The sequence below is a fragment of the Hydractinia symbiolongicarpus genome, chromosome 11 (assembly GCF_029227915.1).
Source record: "Hydractinia symbiolongicarpus strain clone_291-10 chromosome 11, HSymV2.1, whole genome shotgun sequence".
Classification (NCBI taxonomy): Eukaryota; Metazoa; Cnidaria; class Hydrozoa; order Anthoathecata; family Hydractiniidae; genus Hydractinia; species Hydractinia symbiolongicarpus.
Genome location: NC_079885.1, coordinates 15782471 through 15809535, shown reverse-complemented (window position 1 = coordinate 15809535; position 27065 = coordinate 15782471). Strand labels below are relative to the sequence as shown.

Genomic DNA, 27065 nt, shown 5'->3' with positions numbered 1-27065 from the left:
CGTAATGATAAATAATGTAACGTGAAAAAGTCAATAGCCTACGACACCGGGAGTTCCCAGGCGGTCTCCCATCCAAGTACTATCCCGGCCCGACGATGCTTAACTTCCGTGATCGGACGAGAACAGGTGTGTTCATCGTGGTATGGTAGTAGACAAACAAACGGGCAGATATCTACGATTTATTAGCACATTACATCGAAAATGGTTCAAACTTTAAAGGTCATATTTCTTGACTGGATCATTCGAAATAGGTCGTGTTTATGTGCGTTTGACAGCTCTTTTTAAGCGCTATCGATTCTTGACAACAATAATGCGCTTTAAGATTTCCGGTAATAAGTTCCAACGAAGGCAATCTAGGGTGCTTTCAGACTTAATTTTCATATGACAAAGTTAATTAGAAAAGTAACTACATCGCCATTTTCTTTGTCTGACGCTTGTAATCCATTCATTTGCGACTTGGCGCATTTATTGCTGCCAGATCGTAGCCGTTTTGAAGGGAAAGCAACTTCTAATCATGTCTCTTTCTTGATTTACTCAGCGGCTATTTCGTAAAAAAGATACGTCATAGTCGTAATGATAAATAATGTAACGTGAAAAAGTCAATAGCCTACGACACCGGGAGTTCCCAGGCGGTCCCCCATCCAAGTACTATCCCGGCCCGGCGATGCTTAACTTCCGTGATCGGACGAGAACAGGTGTGTTCATCGTGGTATGGTCGTAGACAAACAAACGGGCAGATATCTACGATTTATTAGCACATTACATCGAAAATGGTTTAAACTTTAAAGGTCATATTTCTTGACTGGATCATCCGAAATAGGTCGTGTTTATGTGCATTTGAAAGCTCATTTCAAGCGCTATCGATTCTTTACGACAACCATGCGCTTTAAGATTTCCGGTAAAAAGTTCCAACGAAGGAAATCTAGGGTGCTTTCAGACTTAATTTTCATATGACAAAGTTAATTAGCAAAGTAACTACATCGCCATTTTCTTTGTCTGACGCTCGTAATCCATTTATTTGCGACGTGGCGCATTTATTGCAGCAAGATTGTAGCCGTTTTGAAGGGAAAGCATCTTCTAATCACGTCCCTTACTTGATTTACTCAGCGGCTATTGCGTAAAAAAGATACGTCACAGTCGTAATGATAAATAATGTAACGTGAAAAAGTCAATAGCCTACGACACCGGGAGTTCCCGGGCGGTCCCCCATCCAAGTACTATCCTGGCCCGACGATGCTTAACTTCCGTGATCGGACGAGAACAGGTGTGTTCATCGTGGTATGGTCGTAGACAAACAAACGGGCAGATATCTACGATTTATTAGCACATTACATCGAAAATGGTTTAAACTTTAAAGGTCATATTTCTTGACTGGATCATCCGAAATAGGTCGTGTTTATGTGCATTTGAAAGCTCATTTCAAGCGCTATCGATTCTTTACGACAACCATGCGCTTTAAGATTTCCGGTAAAAAGTTCCAACGAAGGAAATCTAGGGTGCTTTCAGACTTAATTTTCATATGACAAAGTTAATTAGCAAAGTAACTACATCGCCATTTTCTTTGTCTGACGCTCGTAATCCATTCATTTGCGACTTGGCGCATTTATTGCAGCAAGATTGTAGCCGTTTTGAAGGGAAAGCAACTTCTAATCATGTCTCTTTCTTGATTTACTCAGCGGCTATTGCGTAAAAAAGATACGTCACAGTCGTAATGATAAATGATGTAACGTGAAAAAGTCAATAGCCTACGACACCGGGAGTTCCCAGGCGGTCCCCCATCCAAGTACTATCCTGGCCCGACGATGCTTAACTTCCGTGATCGGACGAGAACAGGTGTGTTCATCGTGGTATGGTCGTAGACAAAAAAACGGGCAGATATCTACGATTTATTAGCACATTACATCGAAAATGGTTTAAACTTTAAAGGTCATATTTCTTGACTGGATTATCCGAAATAGGTCGTGTTTATGTGCATTTGAAAGCTCATTTCAAGCGCTATCGATTAATTACGACAACCATGCGCTTTAAGATTTCCGGTAAAAAGTTCCAACGAAGGAAATCTAGGGTGCTTTCAGACTTAATTTTCATATGACAAAGTTAATTAGCAAAGTAACTACATCGCCATTTTCTTTGTCTGACGCTCGTAATCCATTCATTTGCGACTTGGCGCATTTATTGCAGCAAGATTGTAGCCGTTTTGAAGGGAAAACAACTTCTAATCATGTCTCTTTCTTGATTTACTCAGCGGCTATTGCGTAAAAAAGATACGTCACAGTCGTAATGATAAATGATGTAACGTGAAAAAGTCAATAGCCTACGACACCGGGAGTTCCCAGGCGGTCCCCCATCCAAGTACTATCCTGGCCCGACGATGCTTAACTTCCGTGATCGGACGAGAACAGGTGTGTTCATCGTGGTATGGTCGTAGACAAAAAAACGGGCAGATATCTACGATTTATTAGCACATTACATCGAAAATGGTTTAAACTTTAAAGGTCATATTTCTTGACTGGATTATCCGAAATAGGTCGTGTTTATGTGCATTTGAAAGCTCATTTCAAGCGCTATCGATTAATTACGACAACCATGCGCTTTAAGATTTCCGGTAAAAAGTTCCAACGAAGGAAATCTAGGGTGCTTTCCGACTTAATTTTCATATGACAAAGTTAATTAGCAAAGTAACTACATCGCCATTTTCTTTGTCTGACGCTTGTAATCCATTCATTTGCGACTTGGCGCATTTATTGCTGCCAGATCGTAGCCGTTTTGAAGGGAAAGCAACTTCTAATCATGTCTCTTTCTTGATTTACTCAGCGGCTATTTCGTAAAAAAGATACGTCACAGTCGTAATGATAAATAATGTAACGTGAAAAAGTCAATAGCCTACGACACCGGGAGTTCCCAGGCGGTCTCCCATCCAAGTACTATCCCGGCCCGACGATGCTTAACTTCCGTGATCGGACGAGAACAGGTGTGTTCATCGTGGTATGGTAGTAGACAAACAAACGGGCAGATATCTACGATTTATTAGCACATTACATCGAAAATGGTTCAAACTTTAAAGGTCATATTTCTTGACTGGATCATTCAAAATAGGTCGTGTTTATGTGCGTTTGACAGCTCTTTTTAAGCGCTATCGATTCTTGACAACAATAATGCGCTTTATGATTTCCGGTAAAAAGTTCCAACGAAGGAAATCTAGGGTGCTTTCCGACTTAATTTTCATATGACAAAGTTAATTAGCAAAGTTACTACATCGCCATTTTCTTTGTCTGACGCTCGTAATCCATTCATTTGCGACTTGGCGCATTTATTGCTGCCAGATCGTAGCCGTTTTGAAGGGAAAGCAACTTCTAATCATGTCTCTTTCTTGATTTACTCAGCGGCTATTTCGTAAAAAAGATACGTCACAGTCGTAATGATAAATAATGTAACGTGAAAAAGTCAATAGCCTACGACACCGGGAGTTCCCAGGCGGTCCCCCATCCCAGTACTATCCCGGCCCGAGGATTCCTAACTTCCGTGATCGGACGAGAACAGGTGTGTTCATCGTGGTATGGTCGTAGACAAACAAACGGGCAGATATCTACGATTTATTAGCACATTACATCGAAAATGGTTCAAACTTTAAAGGTCATATTTCTTGACTGGATCATTCGAAATAGGTCGTGTTTATGTGCGTTTGACAGCTCTTTTTAAGCGCTATCGATTCTGGACAACAATAATGCGCTTTATGATTTCCGGTAAAAAGTTCCAACGAAGGCAATCTAGGGTACTTGCAGACTTAATTTTCATATGACAAAGTTAATTAGCAAATTAACTACATCGCCATTTTCTTTGTCTGACGCTCGTAATCCATTGATTTGCGACGTGGCGCATTTATTGCAGCCAGATCGTAGCCGCTTTGAAGGGAAAGAAACTTCTAATAACGTCCCTTACTTGATTTACTCAGCGCTATTGCGTAAAAAAGATACGTCACAGTCGTAATGATAAATAATGTAACGTGAAAAAGTCAATAGCCTACAACACCGGGAGTTCCCAGGCGTTCCCCCATCCAAGTACTATCCCGGCCCGACGATGCTTAACTTCCGTGATCGGACGAGAACAGGTGTGTTCATCGTGGTATGGTCGTAGACAAACAAACGGGCAGATATCTACGATTTATTAGCACATTACATCGAAAATGGTTTAAACTTTAAAGGTCATATTTCTTGACTGGATCATTCGAAATAGGTCGTGTTTATGTGCGTTTGACAGCTCTTTTTAAGCGCTATCGATTCTTGACAACAATAATGCGCTTTATGATTTCCGGTAAAAAGTTCCAACGAAGGAAATCTAGGGTGCTTTCCGACTTAATTTTCATATGACAAAGTTAATTAGCAAAGTTACTACATCGCCATTTTCTTTGTCTGACGCTCGTAATCCATTCATTTGCGACTTGGCGCATTTATTGCTGCCATATCGTAGCCGTTTTGAAGGGAAAGCAACTTCTAATCATGTCTCTTTCTTGATTTACTCAGCGGCTATTTCGTAAAAAAGATACGTCACAGTCGTAATGATAAATAATGTAACGTGAAAAAGTCAATAGCCTACGACACCGGGAGTTCCCAGGCGTTCCCCCATCCAAGTACTATCCCGGCCCGACGATGCTTAACTTCCGTGATCGGACGAGAACAGGTGTGTTCATCGTGGTATGGTCGTAGACAAACAAACGGGCAGATATCTACGATTTATTAGCACATTACATCGAAAATGGTTTAAACTTTAAAGGTCATATTTCTTGACTGGATCATTCGAAATAGGTCGTGTTTATGTGCGTTTGACAGCTCTTTTTAAGCGCTATCGATTCTTGACAACAATAATGCGCTTTATGATTTCCGGTAAAAAGTTCCAACGAAGGAAATCTAGGGTGCTTTCCGACTTAATTTTCATATGACAAAGTTAATTAGCAAAGTTACTACATCGCCATTTTCTTTGTCTGACGCTCGTAATCCATTCATTTGCGACTTGGCGCATTTATTGCTGCCATATCGTAGCCGTTTTGAAGGGAAAGCAACTTCTAATCATGTCTCTTTCTTGATTTACTCAGCGGCTATTTCGTAAAAAAGATACGTCACAGTCGTAATGATAAATAATGTAACGTGAAAAAGTCAATAGCCTACGACACCGGGAGTTCCCAGGCGGTCCCCCATCCCAGTACTATCCCGGCCCGAGGATTCTTAACTTCCGTGATCGGACGAGAACAGGTGTGTTCATCGTGGTATGGTCGTAGACAAACAAACTGGCAGATATCTACGATTTATTAGCACATTACATCGAAAATGGTTCAAACTTTAAAGGTCATATTTCTTGACTGGATCATTCAAAATAGGTCGTGTTTATGTGCGTTTGACAGCTCTTTTTAAGCGCTATCGATTCTGGACAACAATAATGCGCTTTATGATTTCCGGTAAAAAGTTCCAACGAAGGCAATCTAGGGTACTTGCAGACTTAATTTTCATATGACAAAGTTAATTAGCAAATTAACTACATCGCCATTTTCTTTGTCTGACGCTCGTAATCCATTGATTTGCGACGTGGCGCATTTAGTGCAGCCAGATCGTAGCCGCTTTGAAGGGAAAGAAACTTCTAATAACGTCCCTTACTTGATTTACTCAGCGCTATTGCGTAAAAAAGATACGTCACAGTCGTAATGATAAATAATGTAACGTGAAAAAGTCAATAGCCTACAACACCGGGAGTTCCCAGGCGGTACCCCATCCAAGTACTATCCCGGCCCGACGATGCTTAACTTCCGTGATCGGACGAGAACAGGTGTGTTCATCGTGGTATGGTCGTAGACAAACAAACGGGCAGATATCTACGATTTATTAGCACATTACATCGAAAATGGTTTAAACTTTAAAGGTCATATTTCTTGACTGGATCATCCGAAATAGGTCGTGTTTATGTGCATTTGAAAGCTCATTTCAAGCGCTATCGATTCTTTACGACAACCATGCGCTTTAAGATTTCCGGTAAAAAGTTCCAACGAAGGAAATCTGGGGTGCTTTCAGATTTAATTTTCATATGACAAAGTTAATTAGCAAAGTAACTACATCGCCATTTTCTTTGTCTGACGCTCGTAATCCATTTATTTGCGACGTGGCGCATTTATTGCAGCAAGATTGTAGCCGTTTTGAAGGGAAAGCATCTTCTAATCACGTCCCTTACTTGATTTACTCAGGGGCTATTGCGTAAAAAAGATACGTCACAGTCGTAATGATAAATAATGTAACGTGAAAAAGTCAATAGCCTACGACACCAGGAGTTCCCAGGCGGTCCCACATCCAAGTACTATCCCGGCCCAACGATGCTTAACTTCCGTGATCGGACGAGAACAGGTGTGTTCATCGTGGTATGGTCGTAGACAAACAAACGGGCAGATATCTACGATTTATTAGCACATTACATCGAAAATGGTTTAAATTTTAAAGGTCATATTTCTTGACTGGATCATCCGAAATAGGTCGTGTTTATGTGCATTTGAAAGCTCATTTCAAGCGCTATCCATTAATTACGACAACCATGCGCTTTAAGATTTCCGGTAAAAAGTTTCAACGAAGGCAATCTAGGGTACTTTCAGACTTAATTTTCATATGACAAAGTTAATTAGCAAATTAGCTACATCGCCATTCTCTTTGTCTGACGCTCGTAATCCATTCATTTGCGACGTGGCGCATTTAATGCTGCCAGATCGTAGCCCTTTTGAAGGGAAAGAAACTTCTAATGATGTCCCTTACTTGATTTACTCAGCGGCTATTGCGTAAAAAAGATACGTCACAGTCGTAATGATAAATAATGTAACGTGAAAAAGTCAATAGCCTACGACACCGGGAGTTCCCAGGCGGTCCTCCATCCAAGTACTATCCCGGCCCGAGGATGCTTAACTTCCGTGATCGGACGAGAACAGGTGTGTTCATCGTGGTATGGTCGTAGACACACAAACGGGCAGATATCTACGATTTATTAGCACATTACATCGAAAATGGTTCAATTTTTAAAGGTCATATTTCTTGACTGGATCATCCGAAATAGGTCGTGTTTATGTGCATTTGAAAGCTCTTTTTAAGCGCTATCGATTCTTTACGACAACCATGCGCTTTAAGATTTCTGGTAAAAAGTTCAAACGAAGGCAATCTAGGGTACTTTCAGACTTAATTTTAATATGACAAAGTTAATTAGCAAATTAGCTACATCGCCATTTTCTTTGTCTGACGCTCGTAATCCATTCATTTGCGACGTGGCGCATTTATTGCAGCAAGATTGTAGCCGTTTTGAAGGGAAAGCAACTTCTAATCATGTCTCTTTCTTGATTTACTCAGCGGCTATTGCGTAAAAAAGATACGTCCCAGTCGTAATGATAAACAATGTAACGTGAAAAAGTCAATAGCCTACGACACCAGGAGATCCCAGGCGGTCCCCCATCCAAGTACTATCCGGCCCAACGATGCTTAACTTCCGTGATCGGACGAGAACAGGTGTGTTCATCGTGGTATGGTCGTAGACAAACAAACGGGCAGATATCTACGATTTATTAGCACATTACATCGAAAATGGTTTAAATTTTAAAGGTCATATTTCTTGACTGGATCATCCGAAATAGGTCGTGTTTATGTGCATTTGAAAGCTCATTTCAAGCGCTATCCATTAATTACGACAACCATGCGCTTTAAGATTTCCGGTAAAAAGTTCCAACGAAGGCAATCTAGGGTACTTTCAGACTTAATTTTCATATGACAAAGTTAATTAGCAAATTAGCTACATCGCCATTCTCTCTGTCTGACGCTCGTAATCCATTCATTTGCGACGTGGCGCATTTAATGCTGCCAGATCGTAGCCGTTTTGAAGGGAAAGCAACTTCTAATGATGTCCCTTACTTGATTTACTCAGCGGCTATTGCGTAAAAAAGATACGTCACAGTCGTAATGATAAATAATGTAACGTGAAAAAGTCAATAGCCTACGACACCGGGAGTTCCCAGGCGGTCCTCCATCCAAGTACTATCCCGGCCCGAGGATGCTTAACTTCCGTGATCGGACGAGAACAGGTGTATTCATCGTGGTATGGTCGTAGACACACAAACGGGCAGATATCTACGATTTATTAGCACATTACATCGAAAATGGTTCAAACTTTAAAGGTCATATTTCTTGACTGGATCATCCGAAATAGGTCGTGTTTATGTGCATTTGAAAGCTCTTTTTAAGCGCTATCGATTCTTTACGACAACCATGCGCTTTAATATTTCCGGTAAAAAGTTCCAACGAAGGAAATCTAGGGTGCTTTCAGACTTAATTTTCATATGATAAAGTTAATTAGCAAAGTAACTACATCGCCATTTTCTTTGTCTGACGCTCGTAATCCATTTATTTGCGACGTGGCGCATTTATTGCAGCAAGATTGTAGCCGTTTTGAAGGGAAAGCAACTTCTAATCATGTCTCTTTCTTGATTTACTCAGCGGCTATTGCGTAAAAAAGATACGTCCCAGTCGTAATGATAAATAATGTAACGTGAAAAAGTCAATAGCCTACGACACCAGGAGTTCCCAGGCGGTCCCCCATCCAAGTACTATCCCGGCCCAACGATGCTTAACTTCCGTGATCGGACGAGAACAGGTGTGTTCATCGTGGTATGGTCGTAGACAAACAAACGGGCAGATATCTACGATTTATTAGCACATTACATCGAAAATGGTTTAAATTTTAAAGGTCATATTTCTTGACTGGATTATCCGAAATAGGTCGTGTTTATGTGCATTTGAAAGCTCATTTCAAGCGCTATCCATTAATTACGACAATAATGCGCTTTAAGATTTCCGGTAAAAAGTTCCAACGAAGGAAATCTAGGGTGCTTTCAGACTTAATTTTCATATGACAAAGTTAGTTAGCAAAGTAACTACATCGCCATTTTTTTTGTCTGACGCTCGTAATCCATTTATTTGCGACGTGGCGCATTTATTGCAGCAAGATTGTAGCCGTTTTGAAGGGAATGCAACTTCTAATCATGTCTCTTTCTTGATTTACTCAGCGGCTATTGCGTAAAAAAGATACGTCCCAGTCGTAATGATAAATAATGTAACGTGAAAAAGTCAATAGCCTACGACACCGGGAGTTCCCAGGCGGTCCCCCATCCAAGTACTATCCCGGCCCAACGATGCTTAACTTCCGTGATCGGACGAGAACAGGTGTGTTCATCGTGGTATGGTCGTAGACACACAAAGGGGCAGATATCTACGATTTATTAGCACATTACATCGAAAATGGTTCACACTTTAAAGGTCATATTTCTTGACTGGATCATCCGAAATAGGTCGTGTTTATGTGCATTTGAAAGCTCTTTTTAAGCGCTATCGATTCTTTACGACAACCATGCGCTTTAAGATTTCCGGTAAAAAGTTCCAACGAAGGAAATCTAGGGTGCTTTCAGACTTAATTTTCATATGACAAAGTTAATTAGCAATGAACTACATCGCCATTTTCTTTGTCTGACGCTCGTAATCCATTTATTTGCGACGTGGCGCATTTATTGCAGCAAGATTGTAGCCGTTTTGAAGGGAAAGCAAATTCTAATCATGTCTCTTTCTTGATTTACTCAGCCGCTATTGCGTAAAAAAGATACGTCCCAGTCCTAATGATAAATAATGTAACGTGAAAAAGTCAATAGCCTACGACACCGGGAGTTCCCAGGCGGTCCCCCATCCAAGTACTATCCCGGCCCAACGATGCTTAACTTCCGTGATCGGACGAGAACAGGTGTGTTCATCGTGGTATGGTCGTAGACAAACAAACGGGCAGATATCTACGATTTATTAGCACATTACATCAAAAATGGTTTAAATTTTAAAGGTCATATTTCTTTACTGGATTATCCGAAAAAGGTTGTGTTTATGTGCATTTGAAAGCTCGTTTCAAGCGCTATCCATTAATTACGACAACCATGCGCTTTAAGATTTCCGGTAAAAAGTTTCAACGAAGGCAATCTAGGGTACTTTCAGACTTAATTTTCATATGACAAAGTTAATTAGCAAATTAGCTACATCGCCATTCTCTTTGTCTGACGCTCGTAATCCATTCATTTGCGACGTGGCGCATTTAATGCTGCCAGATCGTAGCCCTTTTGAAGGGAAAGAAACTTCTAATGATGTCCCTTACTTGATTTACTCAGCGGCTATTGCGTAAAAAAGATACGTCACAGTCGTAATGATAAATAATGTAACGTGAAAAAGTCAATAGCCTACGACACCGGGAGTTCCCAGGCGGTCCTCCATCCAAGTACTATCCCGGCCCGAGGATGCTTAACTTCCGTGATCGGACGAGAACAGGTGTGTTCATCGTGGTATGGTCGTAGACACACAAACGGGCAGATATCTACGATTTATTAGCACATTACATCGAAAATGGTTCAAACTTTAAAGGTCATATTTCTTGACTGGATCATCCGAAATAGGTCGTGTTTATGTGCATTTGAAAGCTCTTTTTAAGCGCTATCGATTCTTTACGACAACCATGCGCTTTAAGATTTTCGGTAAAAAGTTCCAACGAAGGAAATCTAGGGTGCTTTCAGACTTAATTTTCATATGACAAAGTTAATTAGCAAAGTAACTACATCGCCCTTTTCTTTGTCTGACGCTCGTAATCCATTTATTTGCGACGTGGCGCATTTATTGCAGCAAGATTGTAGCCGTTTTGAAGGGAAAGCAACTTCTAATCATGTCTCTTTCTTGATTTACTCAGCGGCTATTGCGTAAAAAAGATACGTCCCAGTCGTAATGATAAATAATGTAACGTGAAAAAGTCAATAGCCTACGACACCAGGAGTTCCCAGGCGGTCCCCCATCCAAGTACTATCCCGGCCCAACGATGCTTAACTTCCGTGATCGGACGAGAACAGGTGTGTTCATCGTGGTATGGTCGTAGACAAACAAACGGGCAGATATCTACGATTTATTAGCACATTACATCGAAAATGGTTTAAATTTTAAAGGTCATATTTCTTGACTGGATCATCCGAAATAGGTCGTGTTTATGTGCATTTGAAAGCTCTTTTTAAGCGCTATCGATTCTTTACGACAACCATGCGCTTTAAGATTTCCGGTAAAAAGTTCCAACGAAGGAAATCTAGGGTGCTTTCAGACTTAATTTTCATATGACAAAGTTAATTAGCAAAGTAACTACATCGCCATTTTCTTTGTCTGACGCTCGTAATCCATTTATTTGCGACGTGGCGCATTTATTGCAGCAAGATTGTAGCCGTTTTGAAGGGAAAGCAACTTCTAATCATGTCTCTTTCTTGATTTACTCAGCGGCTATTGCGTAAAAAAGATACGTCCCAGTCGTAATGATAAATAATGTAACGTGAAAAAGTCAATAGCCTACGACACCAGGAGTTCCCAGGCGGTCCCCCATCCAAGTACTATCCCGGCCCAACGATGCTGAACTTCCGTGATCGGACGAGAACAGGTGTGTTCATCGTGGTATGGTCGTAGACAAACAAACGGGCAGATATCTACGATTTATTAGCACATTACATCGAAAATGGTTTAAATTTTAAAGGTCATATTTCTTGACTGGATTATCCGAAATAGGTCGTGTTTATGTGCATTTGAAAGCTCATTTCAAGCGCTATCCATTAATTACGACAATAATGCGCTTTAAGATTTCCGGTAAAAAGTTCCAACGAAGGAAATCTAGGGTGCTTTCAGACTTAATTTTCATATGACAAAGTTAATTAGCAAAGTAACTACATCGCCATTTTCTTTGTCTGACGCTCGTAATCCATTCATTTGCGACGTGGCGCATTTATTGCAGCAAGATTGTAGCCGTTTTGAAGGGAAAGCAACTTCTAATCATGTCTCTTTCTTGATTTACTCAGCGGCTATTTCGTAAAAAAGATACGTCACAGTCGTAATGATAAATAATGTAACGTGAAAAAGTCAATAGCCTACGACACTGGGAGTTCCCAGGCGGTCCCCCATCCAAGTACTATCCCGGCCCGACGATGCTTAACTTCCGTGATCGGACGAGAACAGGTGTGTTCATCGTGGTATGGTCGTAAACAAACAAACGGGCAGATATCTACGATTTATTAGCACATTACATCGAAAATGGTTTAAACTTTAAAGGTCATATTTATTGACTGGATCATCCGAAATAGGTCGTGTTTATGTGCATTTGAAAGCTCATTTCAAGCGCTATCCATTAATTACAACAACCATGCGCTTTAAAATTTCCGGTAAAAAGTTCCAACGAAGGCAATCTAGGGTACTTTCAGACTTAATTTTCATATGACAAAGTTAATTAGCAAATTAGCTACATCGCCATTTTCTTTGTCTGACGCTCGTAATCCATTCATTTGCGACGTGGCGCATTTATTGCAGCAAGATTGTAGCCGTTTTGAAGGGAAAGCAACTTCTAATCATGTCTCTTTCTTGATTTACTCAGCGGCTATTGCGTAAAAAAGATACGTCCCAGTCGTAATGATAAACAATGTAACGTGAAAAAGTCAATAGCCTACGACACCAGGAGATCCCAGGCGGTCCCCCATCCAAGTACTATCCGGCCCAACGATGCTTAACTTCCGTGATCGGACGAGAACAGGTGTGTTCATCGTGGTATGGTCGTAGACAAACAAACGGGCAGATATCTACGATTTATTAGCACATTACATCGAAAATGGTTTAAATTTTAAAGGTCATATTTCTTGACTGGATCATCCGAAATAGGTCGTGTTTATGTGCATTTGAAAGCTCATTTCAAGCGCTATCCATTAATTACGACAACCATGCGCTTTAAGATTTCCGGTAAAAAGTTCCAACGAAGGCAATCTAGGGTACTTTCAGACTTAATTTTCATATGACAAAGTTAATTAGCAAATTAGCTACATCGCCATTCTCTCTGTCTGACGCTCGTAATCCATTCATTTGCGACGTGGCGCATTTAATGCTGCCAGATCGTAGCCGTTTTGAAGGGAAAGCAACTTCTAATGATGTCCCTTACTTGATTTACTCAGCGGCTATTGCGTAAAAAAGATACGTCACAGTCGTAATAATAAATAATGTAACGTGAAAAAGTCAATAGCCTACGACACCGGGAGTTCCCAGGCGGTCCTCCATCCAAGTACTATCCCGGCCCGAGGATGCTTAACTTCCGTGATCGGACGAGAACAGGTGTATTCATCGTGGTATGGTCGTAGACACACAAACGGGCAGATATCTACGATTTATTAGCACATTACATCGAAAATGGTTCAAACTTTAAAGGTCATATTTCTTGACTGGATCATCCGAAATAGGTCGTGTTTATGTGCATTTGAAAGCTCTTTTTAAGCGCTATCGATTCTTTACGACAACCATGCGCTTTAAGATTTCCGGTAAAAAGTTCCAACCAAGGAAATCTAGGGTGCTTTCAGACTTAATTTTCATATGACAAAGTTAATTAGCAAAGTAACTACATCGCCATTTTCTTTGTCTGACGCTCGTAATCCATTTATTTGCGACGTGGCGCATTTATTGCAGCAAGATTGTAGCCGTTTTGAAGGGAAAGCAACTTCTAATCATGTCTCTTTCTTGATTTACTCAGCGGCTATTGCGTAAAAAAGATACGTCCCAGTCGTAATGATAAATAATGTAACGTGAAAAAGTCAATAGCCTACGACACTAGGAGTTCCCAGGCGGTCCCCCATCCAAGTACTATCCCGGCCCAACGATGCTTAACTTCCGTGATCGGACGAGAACAGGTGTGTTCATCGTGGTATGGTCGTAGACAAACAAACGGGCAGATATCTACGATTTATTAGCACATTACATCGAAAATGGTTTAAATTTTAAAGGTCATATTTCTTGACTGGATTATCCGAAATAGGTCGTGTTTATGTGCATTTGAAAGCTCATTTCAAGCGCTATCCATTAATTACGACAATAATGCGCTTTAAGATTTCCGGTAAAAAGTTCCAACGAAGGAAATCTAGGGTGCTTTCAGACTTAATTTTCATATGACAAAGTTAGTTAGCAAAGTAACTACATCGCCATTTTTTTTGTCTGACGCTCGTAATCCATTTATTTGCGACGTGGCGCATTTATTGCAGCAAGATTGTAGCCGTTTTGAAGGGAATGCAACTTCTAATCATGTCTCTTTCTTGATTTACTCAGCGGCTATTGCGTAAAAAAGATACGTCCCAGTCGTAATGATAAATAATGTAACGTGAAAAAGTCAATAGCCTACGACACCGGGAGTTCCCAGGCGGTCCCCCATCCAAGTACTATCCCGGCCCAACGATGCTTAACTTCCGTGATCGGACGAGAACAGGTGTGTTCATCGTGGTATGGTCGTAGACACACAAAGGGGCAGATATCTACGATTTATTAGCACATTACATCGAAAATGGTTCACACTTTAAAGGTCATATTTCTTGACTGGATCATCCGAAATAGGTCGTGTTTATGTGCATTTGAAAGCTCTTTTTAAGCGCTATCGATTCTTTACGACAACCATGCGCTTTAAGATTTCCGGTAAAAAGTTCCAACGAAGGAAATCTAGGGTGCTTTCAGACTTAATTTTCATATGACAAAGTTAATTAGCAATGAACTACATCGCCATTTTCTTTGTCTGACGCTCGTAATCCATTTATTTGCGACGTGGCGCATTTATTGCAGCAAGATTGTAGCCGTTTTGAAGGGAAAGCAAATTCTAATCATGTCTCTTTCTTGATTTACTCAGCCGCTATTGCGTAAAAAAGATACGTCCCAGTCCTAATGATAAATAATGTAACGTGAAAAAGTCAATAGCCTACGACACCGGGAGTTCCCAGGCGGTCCCCCATCCAAGTACTATCCCGGCCCAACGATGCTTAACTTCCGTGATCGGACGAGAACAGGTGTGTTCATCGTGGTATGGTCGTAGACAAACAAACGGGCAGATATCTACGATTTATTAGCACATTACATCAAAAATGGTTTAAATTTTAAAGGTCATATTTCTTTACTGGATTATCCGAAAAAGGTTGTGTTTATGTGCATTTGAAAGCTCGTTTCAAGCGCTATATATTAATTACGACAATAATGCGCTTTAAGATTTCCGGTAAAAAGTTCCAACGAAGGCAATCTAGGGTACTTGCAGACTTAATTTTCATATGACAAAGTTAATTAGCAAATTAACTACATCGCCATTTTCTTTGTCTGACGCTCGTAATCCATTTATTTGCGACGTGGCGCATTTATTGCAGCCAGATCGTAGCCGCTTTGAAGGGAAAGAAACTTCTAATAACGTCCCTTACTTGATTTACTCAGCGCTATTGCGTAAAAAAGATACGTCACAGTCGTAATGATAAATAATGTAACGTGAAAAAGTCAATAGCCTACAACACCAGGAGTTCCCAGGCGGTCCCCCATTCAAGTACTATCCCGGCCCGACGATGCTTAACTTCCGTGATCGGACGAGAACAGGTGTGTTCATCGTGGTATGGTCGTAGACAAACAAACGGGCAGATATCTACGATTTATTAGCACATTACATCGAAAATGGTTTAAACTTTAAAGGTCATATTTCTTGACTGGATCATCCGAAATAGGTCGTGTTTATGTGCATTTGAAAGCTCATTTCAAGCGCTATCGATTCTTTACGACAACCATGCGCTTTAAGATTTCCGGTAAAAAGTTCCAACGAAGGAAATCTGGGGTGCTTTCAGATTTAATTTTCATATGACAAAGTTAATTAGCAAAGTAACTACATCGCCATTTTCTTTGTCTGACGCTCGTAATCCATTTATTTGCGACGTGGCGCATTTATTGCAGCAAGATTGTAGCCGTTTTGAAGGGAAAGCATCTTCTAATCACGTCCCTTACTTGATTTACTCAGGGGCTATTGCGTAAAAAAGATACGTCACAGTCGTAATGATAAATAATGTAACGTGAAAAAGTCAATAGCCTACGACACCAGGAGTTCCCAGGCGGTCCCACATCCAAGTACTATCCCGGCCCAACGATGCTTAACTTCCGTGATCGGACGAGAACAGGTGTGTTCATCGTGGTATGGTCGTAGACAAACAAACGGGCAGATATCTACGATTTATTAGCACATTACATCGAAAATGGTTTAAATTTTAAAGGTCATATTTCTTGACTGGATCATCCGAAATAGGTCGTGTTTATGTGCATTTGAAAGCTCATTTCAAGCGCTATCCATTAATTACGACAACCATGCGCTTTAAGATTTCCGGTAAAAAGTTTCAACGAAGGCAATCTAGGGTACTTTCAGACTTAATTTTCATATGACAAAGTTAATTAGCAAATTAGCTACATCGCCATTCTCTTTGTCTGACGCTCGTAATCCATTCATTTGCGACGTGGCGCATTTAATGCTGCCAGATCGTAGCCCTTTTGAAGGGAAAGAAACTTCTAATGATGTCCCTTACTTGATTTACTCAGCGGCTATTGCGTAAAAAAGATACGTCACAGTCGTAATGATAAATAATGTAACGTGAAAAAGTCAATAGCCTACGACACCGGGAGTTCCCAGGCGGTCCTCCATCCAAGTACTATCCCGGCCCGAGGATGCTTAACTTCCGTGATCGGACGAGAACAGGTGTGTTCATCGTGGTATGGTCGTAGACACACAAACGGGCAGATATCTACGATTTATTAGCACATTACATCGAAAATGGTTCAAACTTTAAAGGTCATATTTCTTGACTGGATCATCCGAAATAGGTCGTGTTTATGTGCATTTGAAAGCTCTTTTTAAGCGCTATCGATTCTTTACGACAACCATGCGCTTTAAGATTTTCGGTAAAAAGTTCCAACGAAGGAAATCTAGGGTGCTTTCAGACTTAATTTTCATATGACAAAGTTAATTAGCAAAGTAACTACATCGCCCTTTTCTTTGTCTGACGCTCGTAATCCATTTATTTGCGACGTGGCGCATTTATTGCAGCAAGATTGTAGCCGTTTTGAAGGGAAAGCAACTTCTAATCATGTCTCTTTCTTGATTTACTCAGCGGCTATTGCGTAAAAAAGATACGTCCCAGTCGTAATGATAAATAATGTAACGTGAAAAAGTCAATAGCCTACGACACCAGGAGTTCCCAGGCGGTCCCCCATCCAAGTACTATCCCGGCCCAACGATGCTTAACTTCCGTGATCGGACGAGAACAGGTGTGTTCATCGTGGTATGGTCGTAGACAAACAAACGGGCAGATATCTACGATTTATTAGCACATTACATCGAAAATGGTTTAAATTTTAAAGGTCATATTTCTTGACTGGATCATCCGAAATAGGTCGTGTTTATGTGCATTTGAAAGCTCTTTTTAAGCGCTATCGATTCTTTACGACAACCATGCGCTTTAAGATTTCCGGTAAAAAGTTCCAACGAAGGAAATCTAGGGTGCTTTCAGACTTAATTTTCATATGACAAAGTTAATTAGCAAAGTAACTACATCGCCATTTTCTTTGTCTGACGCTCGTAATCCATTTATTTGCGACGTGGCGCATTTATTGCAGCAAGATTGTAGCCGTTTTGAAGGGAAAGCAACTTCTAATCATGTCTCTTTCTTGATTTACTCAGCGGCTATTGCGTAAAAAAGATACGTCCCAGTCGTAATGATAAATAATGTAACGTGAAAAAGTCAATAGCCTACGACACCAGGAGTTCCCAGGCGGTCCCCCATCCAAGTACTATCCCGGCCCAACGATGCTGAACTTCCGTGATCGGACGAGAACAGGTGTGTTCATCGTGGTATGGTCGTAGACAAACAAACGGGCAGATATCTACGATTTATTAGCACATTACATCGAAAATGGTTTAAATTTTAAAGGTCATATTTCTTGACTGGATTATCCGAAATAGGTCGTGTTTATGTGCATTTGAAAGCTCATTTCAAGCGCTATCCATTAATTACGACAATAATGCGCTTTAAGATTTCCGGTAAAAAGTTCCAACGAAGGAAATCTAGGGTGCTTTCAGACTTAATTTTCATATGACAAAGTTAATTAGCAAAGTAACTACATCGCCATTTTCTTTGTCTGACGCTCGTAATCCATTCATTTGCGACGTGGCGCATTTATTGCAGCAAGATTGTAGCCGTTTTGAAGGGAAAGCAACTTCTAATCATGTCTCTTTCTTGATTTACTCAGCGGCTATTTCGTAAAAAAGATACGTCACAGTCGTAATGATAAATAATGTAACGTGAAAAAGTCAATAGCCTACGACACTGGGAGTTCCCAGGCGGTCCCCCATCCAAGTACTATCCCGGCCCGACGATGCTTAACTTCCGTGATCGGACGAGAACAGGTGTGTTCATCGTGGTATGGTCGTAAACAAACAAACGGGCAGATATCTACGATTTATTAGCACATTACATCGAAAATGGTTTAAACTTTAAAGGTCATATTTATTGACTGGATCATCCGAAATAGGTCGTGTTTATGTGCATTTGAAAGCTCATTTCAAGCGCTATCCATTAATTACGACAACCATGCGCTTTAAGATTTCCGGTAAAAAGTTCCAACGAAGGCAATCTAGGGTACTTTCAGACTTAATTTTCATATGACAAAGTTAATTAGCAAATTAGCTACATCGCCATTCTCTCTGTCTGACGCTCGTAATCCATTCATTTGCGACGTGGCGCATTTAATGCTGCCAGATCGTAGCCGTTTTGAAGGGAAAGCAACTTCTAATGATGTCCCTTACTTGATTTACTCAGCGGCTATTGCGTAAAAAAGATACGTCACAGTCGTAATGATAAATAATGTAAGGTGAAAAAGTCAATAGCCTACGACACCGGGAGTTCCCAGGCGGTCCTCCATCCAAGTACTATCCCGGCCCGAGGATGCTTAACTTCCGTGATCGGACGAGAACAGGTGTATTCATCGTGGTATGGTCGTAGACACACAAACGGGCAGATATCTACGATTTATTAGCACATTACATCGAAAATGGTTCAAACTTTAAAGGTCATATTTCTTGACTGGATCATCCGAAATAGGTCGTGTTTATGTGCATTTGAAAGCTCTTTTTAAGCGCTATCGATTCTTTACGACAACCATGCGCTTTAAGATTTCCGGTAAAAAGTTCCAACGAAGGAAATCTAGGGTGCTTTCAGACTTAATTTTCATATGACAAAGTTAATTAGCAAAGTAACTACATCGCCATTTTCTTTGTCTGACGCTCGTAATCCATTTATTTGCGACGTGGCGCATTTATTGCAGCAAGATTGTAGCCGTTTTGAAGGGAAAGCAACTTCTAATCATGTCTCTTTCTTGATTTACTCAGCGGCTATTGCGTAAAAAAGATACGTCCCAGTCGTAATGATAAATAATGTAACGTGAAAAAGTCAATAGCCTACGACACCAGGAGTTCCCAGGCGGTCCCCCATCCAAGTACTATCCCGGCCCAACGATGCTTAACTTCCGTGATCGGACGAGAACAGGTGTGTTCATCGTGGCATGGTCGTAGACAAACAAACGGGCAGATATCTACGATTTATTAGCACATTACATCGAAAATGGTTTAAATTTTAAAGGTCATATTTCTTGACTGGATTATCCGAAATAGGTCGTGTTTATGTGCATTTGAAAGCTCATTTCAAGCGCTATCGATTAATTACGACAATAATGCGCTTTAAGATTTCCGGTAAAAAGTTCCAACGAAGGAAATCTAGGGTGCTTTCAGACTTAATTTTCATATGACAAAGTTAGTTAGCAAAGTAACTACATCGCCATTTTTTTTGTCTGACGCTCGTAATCCATTTATTTGCGACGTGGCGCATTTATTGCAGCAAGATTGTAGCCGTTTTGAAGGGAATGCAACTTCTAATCATGTCTCTTTCTTGATTTACTCAGCGGCTATTGCGTAAAAAAGATACGTCCCAGTCGTAATGATAAATAATGTAACGTGAAAAAGTCAATAGCCTACGACACCGGGAGTTCCCAGGCGGTCCCCCATCCAAGTACTATCCCGGCCCAACGATGCTTAACTTCCGTGATCGGACGAGAACAGGTGTGTTCATCGTGGTATGGTCGTAGACACACAAAGGGGCAGATATCTACGATTTATTAGCACATTACATCGAAAATGGTTCACACTTTAAAGGTCATATTTCTTGACTGGATCATCCGAAATAGGTCGTGTTTATGTGCATTTGAAAGCTCTTTTTAAGCGCTATCGATTCTTTACGACAACCATGCGCTTTAAGATTTCCGGTAAAAAGTTCCAACGAAGGAAATCTAGGGTGCTTTCAGACTTAATTTTCATATGACAAAGTTAATTAGCAATGAACTACATCGCCATTTTCTTTGTCTGACGCTCGTAATCCATTTATTTGCGACGTGGCGCATTTATTGCAGCAAGATTGTAGCCGTTTTGAAGGGAAAGCAAATTCTAATCATGTCTCTTTCTTGATTTACTCAGCCGCTATTGCGTAAAAAAGATACGTCCCAGTCCTAATGATAAATAATGTAACGTGAAAAAGTCAATAGCCTACGACACCGGGAGTTCCCAGGCGGTCCCCCATCCAAGTACTATCCCGGCCCAACGATGCTTAACTTCCGTGATCGGACGAGAACAGGTGTGTTCATCGTGGTATGGTCGTAGACAAACAAACGGGCAGATATCTACGATTTATTAGCACATTACATCAAAAATGGTTTAAATTTTAAAGGTCATATTTCTTTACTGGATTATCCGAAAAAGGTTGTGTTTATGTGCATTTGAAAGCTCGTTTCAAGCGCTATATATTAATTACGACAATAATGCGCTTTAAGATTTCCGGTAAAAAGTTCCAACGAAGGCAATCTAGGGTACTTTCAGACTTAATTTTCATATGACAAAGTTAATTAGCAAAGTAACTACATCGCCATTTTCTTTGTCTGACGCTCGTAATCCATTTATTTGCGACGTGGCGCATTTATTGCAGCAAGATTGTAGCCGTTTTGAAGGGAAAGCAACTTCTAATCATGTCTCTTTCTTGATTTACTCAGCGGCTATTGCGTAAAAAAGATACGTCCCAGTCGTAATGATAAATAATGTAACGTGAAAAAGTCAATAGCCTACGACACCAGGAGTTCCCAGGCGGTCCCCCATCCAAGTACTATCCCGGCCCAACGATGCTGAACTTCCGTGATCGGACGAGAACAGGTGTGTTCATCGTGGTATGGTCGTAGACAAACAAACGGGCAGATATCTACGATTTATTAGCACATTACATCGAAAATGGTTTAAATTTTAAAGGTCATATTTCTTGACTGGATTATCCGAAATAGGTCGTGTTTATGTGCATTTGAAAGCTCATTTCAAGCGCTATCCATTAATTACGACAATAATGCGCTTTAAGATTTCCGGTAAAAAGTTCCAACGAAGGAAATCTAGGGTGCTTTCAGACTTAATTTTCATATGACAAAGTTAATTAGCAAAGTAACTACATCGCCATTTTCTTTGTCTGACGCTCGTAATCCATTCATTTGCGACGTGGCGCATTTATTGCAGCAAGATTGTAGCCGTTTTGAAGGGAAAGCAACTTCTAATCATGTCTCTTTCTTGATTTACTCAGCGGCTATTTCGTAAAAAAGATACGTCACAGTCGTAATGATAAATAATGTAACGTGAAAAAGTCAATAGCCTACGACACTGGGAGTTCCCAGGCGGTCCCCCATCCAAGTACTATCCCGGCCCGACGATGCTTAACTTCCGTGATCGGACGAGAACAGGTGTGTTCATCGTGGTATGGTCGTAAACAAACAAACGGGCAGATATCTACGATTTATTAGCACATTACATCGAAAATGGTTTAAACTTTAAAGGTCATATTTATTGACTGGATCATCCGAAATAGGTCGTGTTTATGTGCATTTGAAAGCTCATTTCAAGCGCTATCCATTAATTACGACAACCATGCGCTTTAAGATTTCCGGTAAAAAGTTCCAACGAAGGCAATCTAGGGTACTTTCAGACTTAATTTTCATATGACAAAGTTAATTAGCAAATTAGCTACATCGCCATTCTCTCTGTCTGACGCTCGTAATCCATTCATTTGCGACGTGGCGCATTTAATGCTGCCAGATCGTAGCCGTTTTGAAGGGAAAGCAACTTCTAATGATGTCCCTTACTTGATTTACTCAGCGGCTATTGCGTAAAAAAGATACGTCACAGTCGTAATGATAAATAATGTAACGTGAAAAAGTCAATAGCCTACGACACCGGGAGTTCCCAGGCGGTCCTCCATCCAAGTACTATCCCGGCCCGAGGATGCTTAACTTCCGTGATCGGACGAGAACAGGTGTATTCATCGTGGTATGGTCGTAGACACACAAACGGGCAGATATCTACGATTTATTAGCACATTACATCGAAAATGGTTCAAACTTTAAAGGTCATATTTCTTGACTGGATCATCCGAAATAGGTCGTGTTTATGTGCATTTGAAAGCTCTTTTTAAGCGCTATCGATTCTTTACGACAACCATGCGCTTTAAGATTTCCGGTAAAAAGTTCCAACGAAGGAAATCTAGGGTGCTTTCAGACTTAATTTTCATATGACAAAGTTAATTAGCAAAGTAACTACATCGCCATTTTCTTTGTCTGACGCTCGTAATCCATTTATTTGCGACGTGGCGCATTTATTGCAGCAAGATTGTAGCCGTTTTGAAGGGAAAGCAACTTCTAATCATGTCTCTTTCTTGATTTACTCAGCGGCTATTGCGTAAAAAAGATACGTCCCAGTCGTAATGATAAATAATGTAACGTGAAAAAGTCAATAGCCTACGACACCAGGAGTTCCCAGGCGGTCCCCCATCCAAGTACTATCCCGGCCCAACGATGCTTAACTTCCGTGATCGGACGAGAACAGGTGTGTTCATCGTGGCATGGTCGTAGACAAACAAACGGGCAGATATCTACGATTTATTAGCACATTACATCGAAAATGGTTTAAATTTTAAAGGTCATATTTCTTGACTGGATTATCCGAAATAGGTCGTGTTTATGTGCATTTGAAAGCTCATTTCAAGCGCTATCGATTAATTACGACAATAATGCGCTTTAAGATTTCCGGTAAAAAGTTCCAACGAAGGAAATCTAGGGTGCTTTCAGACTTAATTTTCATATGACAAAGTTAGTTAGCAAAGTAACTACATCGCCATTTTTTTTGTCTGACGCTCGTAATCCATTTATTTGCGACGTGGCGCATTTATTGCAGCAAGATTGTAGCCGTTTTGAAGGGAATGCAACTTCTAATCATGTCTCTTTCTTGATTTACTCAGCGGCTATTGCGTAAAAAAGATACGTCCCAGTCGTAATGATAAATAATGTAACGTGAAAAAGTCAATAGCCTACGACACCGGGAGTTCCCAGGCGGTCCCCCATCCAAGTACTATCCCGGCCCAACGATGCTTAACTTCCGTGATCGGACGAGAACAGGTGTGTTCATCGTGGTATGGTCGTAGACACACAAAGGGGCAGATATCTACGATTTATTAGCACATTACATCGAAAATGGTTCACACTTTAAAGGTCATATTTCTTGACTGGATCATCCGAAATAGGTCGTGTTTATGTGCATTTGAAAGCTCTTTTTAAGCGCTATCGATTCTTTACGACAACCATGCGCTTTAAGATTTCCGGTAAAAAGTTCCAACGAAGGAAATCTAGGGTGCTTTCAGACTTAATTTTCATATGACAAAGTTAATTAGCAATGAACTACATCGCCATTTTCTTTGTCTGACGCTCGTAATCCATTTATTTGCGACGTGGCGCATTTATTGCAGCAAGATTGTAGCCGTTTTGAAGGGAAAGCAAATTCTAATCATGTCTCTTTCTTGATTTACTCAGCCGCTATTGCGTAAAAAAGATACGTCCCAGTCCTAATGATAAATAATGTAACGTGAAAAAGTCAATAGCCTACGACACCGGGAGTTCCCAGGCGGTCCCCCATCCAAGTACTATCCCGGCCCAACGATGCTTAACTTCCGTGATCGGACGAGAACAGGTGTGTTCATCGTGGTATGGTCGTAGACAAACAAACGGGCAGATATCTACGATTTATTAGCACATTACATCAAAAATGGTTTAAATTTTAAAGGTCATATTTCTTTACTGGATTATCCGAAAAAGGTTGTGTTTATGTGCATTTGAAAGCTCGTTTCAAGCGCTATATATTAATTACGACAATAATGCGCTTTAAGATTTCCGGTAAAAAGTTCCAACGAAGGCAATCTAGGGTACTTTCAGACTTAATTTTCATATGACAAAGTTAATTAGCAAAGTAACTACATCGCCATTTTCTTTGTCTGACGCTCGTAATCCATTTATTTGCGACGTGGCGCATTTATTGCAGCAAGGTTGTAGCCGTTTTGAAGGGAAAGCAACTTCTAATCATGTCTCTTTCTTGTTTACTCAGCGGCTATTGCGTAAAAAAGATACGTCCCAGTCGTAATGATAAATAATGTAACGTGAAAAAGTCAATAGCCTACGACACCAGGAGTTCCCAGGCGGTCCCCCATCCAAGTACTATCCCGGCCCAACGATGCTTAACTTCCGTGATCGGACGAGAACAGGTGTGTTCATCGTGGTATGGTCGTAGACAAACAAACGGGCAGATATCTACGATTTATTAGCACATTACATCGAAAATGGTTTAAATTTTAAAGGTCATATTTCTTGACTGGATCATCCGAAATAGGTCGTGTTTATGTGCATTTGAAAGCTCATTTCAAGCGCTATCCATTAATTACGACAACCATGCGCTTTAAGATTTCCGGTAAAAAGTTCCAACGAAGGCAATCTAGGGTACTTTCAGACTTAATTTTCATATGACAAAGTTAATTAGCAAATTAACTACATCGCCATTTTTTTTGTCTGACGCTCGTAATCCATTCATTTGCGACTTGGCGCATTTATTGCTGCCAGATCGTAGCCGTTTTGAAGGGAAAGCAACTTCTAATCATGTCTCTTTCTTGATTTACTCAGCGGCTATTTCGTAAAAAAGATACGTCACAGTCGTAATGATAAATAATGTAACGTGAAAAAGTCAATAGCCTACGACACCGGGAGTTCCCAGGCGGTCCCCCATCCAAGTACTATCCCGGCCCGACGATGCTTAACTTCCGTGATCGGACGAGAACAGGTGTGTTCATCGTGGTATGGTCGTAAACAAACAAACGGGCAGATATCTACGATTTATTAGCACATTACATCGAAAATGGTTTAAACTTTAAAGGTCATATTTCTTGACTGGATCATCCGAAATAGGTCGTTTTTATGTGCATTTGAAAGCTCATTTCAAGCGCTATCCATTAATTACGACAACCATGCGCTTTATGATTTCCGGTAAAAAGTTCCAACGAAGGAAATCTAGGGTGCTTTCCGACTTAATTTTCATATGACAAAGTTAATTAGCAAAGTTACTACATCGCCATTTTCTTTGTCTGACGCTCGTAATCCATTCATTTGCGACTTGGCGCATTTATTGCTGCCAGATCGTAGCCGTTTTGAAGGGAAAGCAACTTCTAATCATGTCTCTTTCTTGATTTACTCAGCGGCTATTTCGTAAAAAAGATACGTCACAGTCGTAATGATAAATAATGTAACGTGAAAAAGTCAATAGCCTACGACACCGGGAGTTCCCAGGCGGTCCCCCATCCAAGTACTATCCCGGCCCGACGATGCTTAACTTCCGTGATCAGACGAGAACAGGTGTGTTCATCGTGGTATGGTCGTAGACAAACAAACGGGCAGATATCTACGATTTATTAGCACATTACATCGAAAATGGTTCAAACATTAAAGGTCATATTTTTTGACTGGATCATTCGAAATAGGTCGTGTTTATGTGCGTTTGACAGCTCTTTTTAAGCGCTATCGATTCTTGACAACAATAATGCGCTTTATGATTTCCGGTAAAAAGTTCCAACGAAGGAAATCTAGGGTGCTTTCCGACTTAATTTTATTATGACAAAGTTAATTAGCAAAGTAACTACATCGCCATTTTCTTTGTCTGACGCTTGTAATCCATTCATTTGCGACTTGGCGCATTTATTGCTGCCAGATCGTAGCCGTTTTGAAGGGAAAGCAACTTCTAATCATGTCTCTTTCTTGATTTACTCAGCGGCTATTTCGTAAAAAAGATACGTCACAGTCGTAATGATAAATAATGTAACGTGAAAAAGTCAATAGCCTACGACACCGGGAGTTCCCAGGCGGTCCCCCATCCAAGTACTATCCCGGCCCGACGATGCTTAACTTCCGTGATCGGACGAGAACAGGTGTGTTCATCGTGGTATGGTCGTAGACAAACAAACGGGCAGATATCTACGATTTATTAGCACATTACATCGAAAATGGTTCAAACTTTAAAGGTCATATTTCTTGACTGGATCATTCGAAATAGGTCGTGTTTATGTGCATTTGAAAGCTCATTTCAAGCGCTATCCATTAATTACGACAACCATGCGCTTTATGATTTCCGGTAAAAAGTTCCAACGAAGGAAATCTAGGGTGCTTTCCGACTTAATTTTCATATGACAAAGTTAATTAGCAAAGTTACTACATCGCCATTTTCTTTGTCTGACGCTCGTAATCCATTCATTTGCGACTTGGCGCATTTATTGCTGCCAGATCGTAGCCGTTTTGAAGGGAAAGCAACTTCTAATCATGTCTCTTTCTTGATTTACTCAGCGGCTATTTCGTAAAAAAGATACGTCACAGTCGTAATGATAAATAATGTAACGTGAAAAAGTCAATAGCCTACGACACCGGGAGTTCCCAGGCGGTCCCCCATCCAAGTACTATCCCGGCCCGACGATGCTTAACTTCCGTGATCGGACGAGAACAGGTGTGTTCATCGTGGTATGGTCGTAGACAAACAAACGGGCAGATATCTACGATTTATTAGCACATTACATCGAAAATGGTTCAAACTTTAAAGGTCATATTTCTTGACTGGATCATTCGAAATAGGTCGTGTTTATGTGCGTTTGACAGCTCTTTTTAAGCGCTATCGATTCTTGACAACAATAATGCGCTTTATGATTTCCGGTA

General features: G+C 40.7%; 48 non-coding genes across 48 annotated transcripts; all 48 read right to left on the bottom strand.

Annotated features, from left to right (window-relative positions):
- Positions 1-35: 35 nt before the first annotated feature.
- Positions 36-154, bottom strand: LOC130616518 (5S ribosomal RNA). The gene has a single exon (XR_008977600.1). It is a non-coding gene; the product is annotated as a 5S ribosomal RNA (ribosomal RNA).
- Positions 155-604: 450 nt separating this feature from the next.
- On the bottom strand, positions 605-723 carry LOC130615399 (5S ribosomal RNA). Its single transcript, XR_008976489.1, has one exon. It is a non-coding gene; the product is annotated as a 5S ribosomal RNA (ribosomal RNA).
- A 450-nt stretch (positions 724-1173) lies between these two features.
- LOC130615429 (5S ribosomal RNA) lies at positions 1174-1292 on the bottom strand. Its single transcript, XR_008976518.1, has one exon. It is a non-coding gene; the product is annotated as a 5S ribosomal RNA (ribosomal RNA).
- A 450-nt stretch (positions 1293-1742) lies between these two features.
- On the bottom strand, positions 1743-1861 carry LOC130618947 (5S ribosomal RNA). Its single transcript, XR_008979691.1, has one exon. It is a non-coding gene; the product is annotated as a 5S ribosomal RNA (ribosomal RNA).
- A 450-nt stretch (positions 1862-2311) lies between these two features.
- Positions 2312-2430, bottom strand: LOC130618935 (5S ribosomal RNA). Its single transcript, XR_008979679.1, has one exon. It is a non-coding gene; the product is annotated as a 5S ribosomal RNA (ribosomal RNA).
- Positions 2431-2880: 450 nt separating this feature from the next.
- Positions 2881-2999, bottom strand: LOC130616517 (5S ribosomal RNA). The gene has a single exon (XR_008977599.1). It is a non-coding gene; the product is annotated as a 5S ribosomal RNA (ribosomal RNA).
- A 450-nt stretch (positions 3000-3449) lies between these two features.
- Positions 3450-3568, bottom strand: LOC130618240 (5S ribosomal RNA). Its single transcript, XR_008979314.1, has one exon. It is a non-coding gene; the product is annotated as a 5S ribosomal RNA (ribosomal RNA).
- Positions 3569-4017: 449 nt separating this feature from the next.
- On the bottom strand, positions 4018-4136 carry LOC130617059 (5S ribosomal RNA). Its single transcript, XR_008978138.1, has one exon. It is a non-coding gene; the product is annotated as a 5S ribosomal RNA (ribosomal RNA).
- Positions 4137-4586: 450 nt separating this feature from the next.
- On the bottom strand, positions 4587-4705 carry LOC130616836 (5S ribosomal RNA). Its single transcript, XR_008977916.1, has one exon. It is a non-coding gene; the product is annotated as a 5S ribosomal RNA (ribosomal RNA).
- Positions 4706-5155: 450 nt separating this feature from the next.
- LOC130617479 (5S ribosomal RNA) lies at positions 5156-5274 on the bottom strand. Its single transcript, XR_008978557.1, has one exon. It is a non-coding gene; the product is annotated as a 5S ribosomal RNA (ribosomal RNA).
- A 449-nt stretch (positions 5275-5723) lies between these two features.
- On the bottom strand, positions 5724-5842 carry LOC130616008 (5S ribosomal RNA). The gene has a single exon (XR_008977093.1). It is a non-coding gene; the product is annotated as a 5S ribosomal RNA (ribosomal RNA).
- A 450-nt stretch (positions 5843-6292) lies between these two features.
- LOC130616304 (5S ribosomal RNA) lies at positions 6293-6411 on the bottom strand. The gene has a single exon (XR_008977387.1). It is a non-coding gene; the product is annotated as a 5S ribosomal RNA (ribosomal RNA).
- A 450-nt stretch (positions 6412-6861) lies between these two features.
- On the bottom strand, positions 6862-6980 carry LOC130617222 (5S ribosomal RNA). The gene has a single exon (XR_008978300.1). It is a non-coding gene; the product is annotated as a 5S ribosomal RNA (ribosomal RNA).
- A 450-nt stretch (positions 6981-7430) lies between these two features.
- On the bottom strand, positions 7431-7548 carry LOC130617418 (5S ribosomal RNA). Its single transcript, XR_008978495.1, has one exon. It is a non-coding gene; the product is annotated as a 5S ribosomal RNA (ribosomal RNA).
- A 450-nt stretch (positions 7549-7998) lies between these two features.
- On the bottom strand, positions 7999-8117 carry LOC130617158 (5S ribosomal RNA). Its single transcript, XR_008978236.1, has one exon. It is a non-coding gene; the product is annotated as a 5S ribosomal RNA (ribosomal RNA).
- Positions 8118-8567: 450 nt separating this feature from the next.
- LOC130620015 (5S ribosomal RNA) lies at positions 8568-8686 on the bottom strand. The gene has a single exon (XR_008980748.1). It is a non-coding gene; the product is annotated as a 5S ribosomal RNA (ribosomal RNA).
- A 450-nt stretch (positions 8687-9136) lies between these two features.
- LOC130617153 (5S ribosomal RNA) lies at positions 9137-9255 on the bottom strand. Its single transcript, XR_008978230.1, has one exon. It is a non-coding gene; the product is annotated as a 5S ribosomal RNA (ribosomal RNA).
- Positions 9256-9704: 449 nt separating this feature from the next.
- LOC130617141 (5S ribosomal RNA) lies at positions 9705-9823 on the bottom strand. The gene has a single exon (XR_008978218.1). It is a non-coding gene; the product is annotated as a 5S ribosomal RNA (ribosomal RNA).
- A 450-nt stretch (positions 9824-10273) lies between these two features.
- LOC130617221 (5S ribosomal RNA) lies at positions 10274-10392 on the bottom strand. The gene has a single exon (XR_008978298.1). It is a non-coding gene; the product is annotated as a 5S ribosomal RNA (ribosomal RNA).
- Positions 10393-10842: 450 nt separating this feature from the next.
- On the bottom strand, positions 10843-10961 carry LOC130620003 (5S ribosomal RNA). The gene has a single exon (XR_008980736.1). It is a non-coding gene; the product is annotated as a 5S ribosomal RNA (ribosomal RNA).
- A 450-nt stretch (positions 10962-11411) lies between these two features.
- Positions 11412-11530, bottom strand: LOC130616054 (5S ribosomal RNA). The gene has a single exon (XR_008977139.1). It is a non-coding gene; the product is annotated as a 5S ribosomal RNA (ribosomal RNA).
- A 450-nt stretch (positions 11531-11980) lies between these two features.
- On the bottom strand, positions 11981-12099 carry LOC130616891 (5S ribosomal RNA). Its single transcript, XR_008977971.1, has one exon. It is a non-coding gene; the product is annotated as a 5S ribosomal RNA (ribosomal RNA).
- Positions 12100-12549: 450 nt separating this feature from the next.
- On the bottom strand, positions 12550-12667 carry LOC130617416 (5S ribosomal RNA). Its single transcript, XR_008978493.1, has one exon. It is a non-coding gene; the product is annotated as a 5S ribosomal RNA (ribosomal RNA).
- Positions 12668-13117: 450 nt separating this feature from the next.
- Positions 13118-13236, bottom strand: LOC130617157 (5S ribosomal RNA). The gene has a single exon (XR_008978235.1). It is a non-coding gene; the product is annotated as a 5S ribosomal RNA (ribosomal RNA).
- Positions 13237-13686: 450 nt separating this feature from the next.
- On the bottom strand, positions 13687-13805 carry LOC130615931 (5S ribosomal RNA). The gene has a single exon (XR_008977017.1). It is a non-coding gene; the product is annotated as a 5S ribosomal RNA (ribosomal RNA).
- Positions 13806-14255: 450 nt separating this feature from the next.
- LOC130617128 (5S ribosomal RNA) lies at positions 14256-14374 on the bottom strand. The gene has a single exon (XR_008978206.1). It is a non-coding gene; the product is annotated as a 5S ribosomal RNA (ribosomal RNA).
- Positions 14375-14823: 449 nt separating this feature from the next.
- Positions 14824-14942, bottom strand: LOC130617116 (5S ribosomal RNA). The gene has a single exon (XR_008978194.1). It is a non-coding gene; the product is annotated as a 5S ribosomal RNA (ribosomal RNA).
- A 449-nt stretch (positions 14943-15391) lies between these two features.
- LOC130615499 (5S ribosomal RNA) lies at positions 15392-15510 on the bottom strand. The gene has a single exon (XR_008976588.1). It is a non-coding gene; the product is annotated as a 5S ribosomal RNA (ribosomal RNA).
- Positions 15511-15960: 450 nt separating this feature from the next.
- Positions 15961-16079, bottom strand: LOC130616303 (5S ribosomal RNA). Its single transcript, XR_008977385.1, has one exon. It is a non-coding gene; the product is annotated as a 5S ribosomal RNA (ribosomal RNA).
- A 450-nt stretch (positions 16080-16529) lies between these two features.
- LOC130617220 (5S ribosomal RNA) lies at positions 16530-16648 on the bottom strand. The gene has a single exon (XR_008978297.1). It is a non-coding gene; the product is annotated as a 5S ribosomal RNA (ribosomal RNA).
- Positions 16649-17098: 450 nt separating this feature from the next.
- On the bottom strand, positions 17099-17217 carry LOC130619985 (5S ribosomal RNA). Its single transcript, XR_008980719.1, has one exon. It is a non-coding gene; the product is annotated as a 5S ribosomal RNA (ribosomal RNA).
- Positions 17218-17667: 450 nt separating this feature from the next.
- On the bottom strand, positions 17668-17786 carry LOC130616053 (5S ribosomal RNA). Its single transcript, XR_008977138.1, has one exon. It is a non-coding gene; the product is annotated as a 5S ribosomal RNA (ribosomal RNA).
- Positions 17787-18236: 450 nt separating this feature from the next.
- On the bottom strand, positions 18237-18355 carry LOC130616890 (5S ribosomal RNA). The gene has a single exon (XR_008977970.1). It is a non-coding gene; the product is annotated as a 5S ribosomal RNA (ribosomal RNA).
- A 450-nt stretch (positions 18356-18805) lies between these two features.
- Positions 18806-18924, bottom strand: LOC130617156 (5S ribosomal RNA). The gene has a single exon (XR_008978234.1). It is a non-coding gene; the product is annotated as a 5S ribosomal RNA (ribosomal RNA).
- A 450-nt stretch (positions 18925-19374) lies between these two features.
- Positions 19375-19493, bottom strand: LOC130615338 (5S ribosomal RNA). Its single transcript, XR_008976427.1, has one exon. It is a non-coding gene; the product is annotated as a 5S ribosomal RNA (ribosomal RNA).
- Positions 19494-19943: 450 nt separating this feature from the next.
- Positions 19944-20062, bottom strand: LOC130617104 (5S ribosomal RNA). The gene has a single exon (XR_008978182.1). It is a non-coding gene; the product is annotated as a 5S ribosomal RNA (ribosomal RNA).
- Positions 20063-20511: 449 nt separating this feature from the next.
- LOC130617092 (5S ribosomal RNA) lies at positions 20512-20630 on the bottom strand. The gene has a single exon (XR_008978170.1). It is a non-coding gene; the product is annotated as a 5S ribosomal RNA (ribosomal RNA).
- Positions 20631-21080: 450 nt separating this feature from the next.
- LOC130616052 (5S ribosomal RNA) lies at positions 21081-21199 on the bottom strand. The gene has a single exon (XR_008977137.1). It is a non-coding gene; the product is annotated as a 5S ribosomal RNA (ribosomal RNA).
- Positions 21200-21649: 450 nt separating this feature from the next.
- Positions 21650-21768, bottom strand: LOC130616889 (5S ribosomal RNA). Its single transcript, XR_008977968.1, has one exon. It is a non-coding gene; the product is annotated as a 5S ribosomal RNA (ribosomal RNA).
- Positions 21769-22218: 450 nt separating this feature from the next.
- LOC130617155 (5S ribosomal RNA) lies at positions 22219-22337 on the bottom strand. The gene has a single exon (XR_008978232.1). It is a non-coding gene; the product is annotated as a 5S ribosomal RNA (ribosomal RNA).
- Positions 22338-22787: 450 nt separating this feature from the next.
- LOC130615337 (5S ribosomal RNA) lies at positions 22788-22906 on the bottom strand. Its single transcript, XR_008976426.1, has one exon. It is a non-coding gene; the product is annotated as a 5S ribosomal RNA (ribosomal RNA).
- Positions 22907-23356: 450 nt separating this feature from the next.
- On the bottom strand, positions 23357-23475 carry LOC130617080 (5S ribosomal RNA). The gene has a single exon (XR_008978158.1). It is a non-coding gene; the product is annotated as a 5S ribosomal RNA (ribosomal RNA).
- A 449-nt stretch (positions 23476-23924) lies between these two features.
- Positions 23925-24043, bottom strand: LOC130617067 (5S ribosomal RNA). Its single transcript, XR_008978146.1, has one exon. It is a non-coding gene; the product is annotated as a 5S ribosomal RNA (ribosomal RNA).
- A 449-nt stretch (positions 24044-24492) lies between these two features.
- Positions 24493-24611, bottom strand: LOC130619863 (5S ribosomal RNA). The gene has a single exon (XR_008980600.1). It is a non-coding gene; the product is annotated as a 5S ribosomal RNA (ribosomal RNA).
- Positions 24612-25061: 450 nt separating this feature from the next.
- On the bottom strand, positions 25062-25180 carry LOC130615617 (5S ribosomal RNA). Its single transcript, XR_008976705.1, has one exon. It is a non-coding gene; the product is annotated as a 5S ribosomal RNA (ribosomal RNA).
- A 450-nt stretch (positions 25181-25630) lies between these two features.
- Positions 25631-25749, bottom strand: LOC130615375 (5S ribosomal RNA). Its single transcript, XR_008976465.1, has one exon. It is a non-coding gene; the product is annotated as a 5S ribosomal RNA (ribosomal RNA).
- A 450-nt stretch (positions 25750-26199) lies between these two features.
- LOC130615221 (5S ribosomal RNA) lies at positions 26200-26318 on the bottom strand. The gene has a single exon (XR_008976311.1). It is a non-coding gene; the product is annotated as a 5S ribosomal RNA (ribosomal RNA).
- Positions 26319-26768: 450 nt separating this feature from the next.
- LOC130615220 (5S ribosomal RNA) lies at positions 26769-26887 on the bottom strand. The gene has a single exon (XR_008976310.1). It is a non-coding gene; the product is annotated as a 5S ribosomal RNA (ribosomal RNA).
- Positions 26888-27065: the final 178 nt, after the last annotated feature.